Below are 6000 nucleotides of genomic sequence, written 5' to 3' on the forward strand. Positions count from 1 at the left end.
GTAGATGTGAAAGATATTAATAAAAGTGATGTTAATTCAGCCAGCGCACATACCTGTATTTACATCCTGTTTTCGGTCGAAGTCCACAGTAATCAATTGTCGAGTTCACGCGCGTGATCATAGGTAACTAAACTTCGAGATTATTATGAGTAATAGATATCTTTAAAATGTCATTTTATTTATGGAATTATTAAAGAAATCAATTAATAAATTCTATGTGATAAGTTCCCAGATCACTAATAAACAGTGTAAAAAAAATTAGATCCTAATCATAAATTCTTCTGATTGAATACATAGCGCAAATGGAGATATTCAGATAAAAAATGAAGAAAAGCATAACACTGTGCTGAAATGAAATGTCAGTCAGTTTGTCTGCTACCCAAATCAACTGAAAACATAACAACATCAAAATATAAATGATCTACTAGGTAAACAAATGTGTTTATTTTTTCCTGTTTAGAAATGTTTGTGTTGGACTAACATCATGTCTCAAGAACCAGCTGTGCAATTTAAGGTCAACTAAGGGCATGTCTAGACCATTAAGCTCTCATAGCTCAAGACCCAAACTCTTTCATGTGGTAAGAAGAAAGGAATACCAATTTCATGGCATGAAGAACACAACCTCAAACCTAAAAAGACCCAACCCCCCCAAGGATTTCAATAGCTAAAATTTTGTCTTAATCTGTTAAAGGGGGGTACAATGGTGTTTCATGTATTCAGAGTTGTTTACAGTGTTAAAGAGATGGATTCTCATGCTAAACATGGCCAAAGTTTAAAAAAATATATTTTGGACGAATAACGGAGAATTTCTGTGCCGAAAAGCTTACTTCCGGGTTGGTACAAGTTTCGGCTGTTTTTTTTCGATCGTGGATCTAATGACGTAGACGAGAGTGGAACTCCTTATATGAGTATTTCTCTCGGAAAAGCGCGCCCGAGCACACGTCGACCAGAGGAGAGCGAGACCGCGCACATCTACGCGCTTCAACAGGAAATCATCCGCAGAGCTGCATCGGTTTTATAAACAAGGCCCAGTTTGACGCCGGATTTGCAGATCATCTAATGCTTAAGGATGGAGCAGTCCCAACGATAAAGGTTCACGGTCGTGCGTTGGAACCGCAGGCGGTGAGTAAATTGTTAGCTATCGGCGCTCCGCCCACACGGCACGCCTCCAGCCGCTCGTTTTTTTCCGGAAAGACTCGGTACCCCCCCCCCCCCCCCCCCCCTTTAAGCAAAAATGAAAACAAAAAGTAAGAAAATGTGTAGATCATTTCCTTTATGTGATGCCACACTCTAAATCCATATGGCAGCAGTGCCACCAAACAAACTGATTGTTTGCCAACATGTTTCAAACACTGCCCCTCATCTGCAATTAGTCAAATAGTATAGTTCCACCTTAACTCACTGCATTGATTGAGGAAACATTAACTATATTGGGCTGGTCAGGAAGGGATAGAGAGAGATGATGCTCAATAAATTGTATGTATTTTTTTTCATTAATCAAATTCAGAATCAGTTACACTTTGCTTTCCCATCTGTGAGGCAACGGACAGATCTGCACATGTGCATCTCATGTTTGTGAGCGTTACAATATGTCATACGCAGACAAAACCACAAATGTGCCTGCAAGCCGTCCCAAAGCAGGAACTCAAAGGAAATCACGTCTAATTTATATTCTGGTCCTTTTCTCTCATTCTAAATAAAACGGCCCAATAAAATCACATATGAGAGTCACATGGTCCCCATATCAGTTCCAGTCACTCTAACAGAGCAACTTGCTTTATTAATAAATTCTTTCTAACAAAACTCTTTCATTAAGAATTTCCTCCAGTATTTCCAAATACAGCCCTTGACAAGTTTTTATATCTTGTGTTTCCCAGAGTTATTACTTCCTTTACCAGGAACCTAGGCAAGTGGAGCATTGAGATTAAGAAAGATTCATATTTTATGTATTAAGGGCCTGGTTTCACAGACGGCCCTATCTAAATTCGAGGCTTTTGGTCATACCTAGGATATCCAGATCATCCAAAGGAGGGAGATCATTTTCACATTTAGCTCCAAAACTCTGGAATAGCCTTCCTGATACTGTTCGTTGCTCAGACTCGCTCTCCCAGTTTAAAACTAGATTAAAGACGCATCTCTTCAGCCAGGCATTTATATAATATTTTTAATCTTACAGTTAAATCCAGTCTCTAGTTCATAAACGCCAGAGGAGAACTGGCCCCCGACTGAGCCTGGGTTCTCCCAAGGTTTTTTTTTTCTCCATTAGGTCACCTGATGGAGTTTTTCGGTTCCTTGCCACTGTTGCCTTTGGCTTGCTCAGTTGGGGATACTTAATTTAATCAATCAATCAACAATACTATTGATCAGCATTACCAAACGTGGACGTTTTACACTAGAAACAAACACTGATGTACTATTTTATTTAATACTGTGAAGCTGCTTTGATACAATCTGCATTGTGAAAAGCGCTATATAAATAAAGTTGACTTGACTTGACAGACAGGGCTTAGATTAAGACACGATTATGCTTTAGTTTAATTAGGACATTTAAGTAGCTTTTATAAATGTGTCTTAGAAAAAAAACACTGGGGGTATATGTATTTTATTTAGCTGTTTGGTTGTTTGTTTGCCTGCCAAACAACTTTCAATAATCCTTCAGCATCACGCCGCAGCCTGTTTTAATTCCTTTATGAGCTGCACAGTTGAGCCGGATGGTGCAGTTGCTTTTAATGTGGTCTGCTAAGAACACTAAGTATTAAGAACACTTTCTACAGATTTCGTTTTTTTTTTGTTTTGTTTTTTAATAAAAGAAAAAAGTACTTTTTTTATCACAAAGCAACAAAAAAAAAAGATCTTAATTATTTTAGTAACTTAACTTAGATATAAACATACTTATTTTACTTTTATTGTAATAAAATATGCAAAATAAGGTCTGCAGCAAGTACATTCCAAATTCTTCTTTTATCATTTTGTCTTATAGAGTTGCTCGAATTCACAAACTGTGGTAACCCACACCCTAGTTCAGGACGAAATATGGCACAGTGATCAAAAGAAAATGACATTTCAATAGTTTTGATAAAAAGATTTAGAAAGAAAAATAAATGTATCCAAACTTTTCATGCGGAGTTTTAAACCCTTAAGCAAGAACAAATACTTTGAGTGAAAAACCGTTTGTGAGGCCCATATGTGTCAAATAATGTGCACATGGAAGTACTTAAAAGAAAGAGCTGATCAACTGTGAGACAATCAAAGCCAAAGGCCATGCAGGTCACTTCATTGAGGCAAATCTTTGAGTGCACATTTATTTCAAGCTTGTTTCCTGCCGTATGATCTCATAAGTCATGCCATGTTTGACACAAATATCACAAGGACAACATATCAAATGGATAAAATACTCTGTAGATCATCCCATTACAGCATTTCACTAATCTGAGCAACTGAAAGCATAGACAGCTCTTTTAGATTATAATTTTTTTTGTTGTTGTTGTAAAGGACTGTTTATAGAAAGTCCCTCATCATGATGTTATAATGTATTATGTATTATTTATTGATTGATTTTAAGTCCTAAATTTATTTTGGAGATGCCACTACATCAGGCATCAAAAACCACTATGCATGCCACCACTGTAACAAGGAAAATAAACATTGGCACACAAGTAAGGGAGAGACAGGAATAGTGTGCCAATACGCTACAGTTGTATAATATGAACAATAAGGATGAAGGTACATGTGAATACCAAGAAAAATGTATGTCAAAAGCAAACTTGCCAACTCCATGCACTAGATCTGACTCTGATCCAACCAGTTACCTTTGTAATGGTGCAATCTGGACATCAACCAGGATTGTATTCCCCAAAGGCAAACGTTCAATTACTGACACACATGTGGCAATGTAAAACACATCTTAAATGGTAAACATATGGCTTTGATGCTCTCTTCAAATTACTAACGACCCATGTGCACGTAACACAGCCACATATGTTACATATAAACAATCCATGCATGCTGTGTTTTTTTTTTTTTTGCAAGATCATCAAGCATGATGACAGAATAGTGCATATGGATATGATCACCTCTAACTAAATCTGCAGATGTGCAATTATGTTGGGTTCTCCCAAGAGCAATTTTTTGGCATACATACACCAAATTAACTAACTAACAAACAGACAAGCCCCTCTGAACACCTTAGTTACTCATTAGAATAATTCTAGTCACCACTCAGAATAACAAGCCTAACAAATTAAGAATATTTCATGTGCAAGGAGCTTCAGTTGTTTGCTCAGGAACTGCTGCAACAACATTTCATTTCCCCCTCATTTCCAAATCAGACCAGGCACCTATCTGATTGGCGCACTGCAAGCTTGCGAAACTGAAGGAAATTCCTAGTGGAATATCTTACTTAAGAGCATTCCTGAACATACATCATGCAATCATGGAGAAAGAGATGATTGTGATGAATTGTGATTTCAATTTTATTAACCACATTCAACAGAGCTAAACCATTTATAGTATTATTTTCCCCAATTCATCATAACATTTGATTTGAACCAGTTAGCCCCGTAGATCTCCTATAATTGAACGCAAATGTTTCATTACTTTATAGTAGGCTAAATAATTTTATTTTAATATTGTATATTTTTACCATTTCCCATCTTTTTTGACTATTTTTTTCTTTGTCTGCTGCCTTTCACGTACTAAATAACGTTTTAAGAAAAAAAAAAAGGACAAGGGTTATAAAACTGGTTATGGGTCATAACTTTTACAAAGAAGCATTTAGCCTAACTGCTGAAAAGATTGTAATTTGTATTATACGAGTATAAAACCTAACTCCCGACAAATAAATATTGACACGTTTTTAAACATAATTTCTAATAAAAACAAATGCCAGCAGAGAGAGCTTTTCACTGATATAACCTAACACGTTTCCAAAGAGTTTCAACAACACAATGATGTATCTTAATGCCTCTGCAAACAAGAATGAAGCGCGTGTACTCACTTGCATCTGTCGGAGCACGAGACAACAATCCCACTGCACGAGCACATCTGTGCATCGATGTGTGACCACTCCTCAGTGAACCCGTGAAACGCCTTTCTTTCCCCGCCATTAGCGCCATATCTTCATTTTTTTCATGCATTAGTTAATTTCTACACTGAGTTGAAGTTCTAAATCTCATATTTCAAGTGTAATAATATTTCCAAACTATACAGAAAAAACACCTCCCATGCATCAACGTTTTTTATTTGTTTTTATAGAGCTCAGAACAGAGCATATAGCCTACAGCAGTTATAACCTTTCAATAGGCTACTCACATTTCATTTTATGAGCTGTGAAAATGTAACTGACCAAACAATACAAGGTAATATTAAAATACATTTGTAATTGTACTTTATAGTAAACTATATTATTTAATGATATAGTAAGATTTTATTGAATTATTACATGGCTTGGTTGAAATCCAATGTAGAATGCGGTCTTTTGTAAGGGTTAATGCCCGACGAGCTGTCCATTGTCAGGTAAGGGACTTTAAGCAACAGCCTCTGGTGGAACCTTTACAGTCTATCGATAATTCTTTAGATTTGAAAGCCGATAACCGATATATTGGCCAATAAATCTGAATCCAAAATGTTATATTATATTGGGTGGAACGGCAACGGCATTCTGGCGTTGTATTGCGCATGCGCGAATTTAACTGCTACTTTGCAACGTTCTACAGTAACGGTCTACTACGGGAGAACAGCTGATTTGCCGGAGTCGCTACAACGTGAGAGTAAATCTAGGTTTTTAGACTTATTTACATCATACAATAGTAAAAACTCCTCTTCTGACAAAAGATTGTAATTTAATGCCAAAAGCAATCCTTCTCTTGCTTTTTTAAATGACATTTTTTTTTGTATCTCAATAAATAAATTAATGCCGCGTTGCGCTGTCCTGTGTACGGTTGCTTAGTGATTTTTACGTTCTTGGCTACGGCGGTGTGACAGCATACTTCCGGTCGCCGT

At 36.8% G+C, this 6000-nt stretch overlaps 1 protein-coding gene across 1 annotated transcript in view; it reads right to left on the reverse strand.

Annotated features, from left to right (window-relative positions):
* The window catches only part of col6a4a (collagen, type VI, alpha 4a), a 36858-nt gene extending 31813 nt beyond the window's left edge, over positions 1 to 5045 (reverse strand). Inside the window, exon 1 of the mRNA XM_079895778.1 lies at positions 4997 to 5045. The gene's annotated coding sequence lies outside the window, so the exon portion shown is untranslated. The remainder of the gene's footprint in view (positions 1 to 4996) is intronic.
* Between the last annotated feature and the right edge of the window lie 955 nt (positions 5046 to 6000).

Source organism: Squalius cephalus (genome assembly GCF_949319135.1).
Source record: "Squalius cephalus genome assembly, chromosome: 15".
NCBI classification, from domain to species: Eukaryota; Metazoa; Chordata; class Actinopteri; order Cypriniformes; family Leuciscidae; genus Squalius; species Squalius cephalus.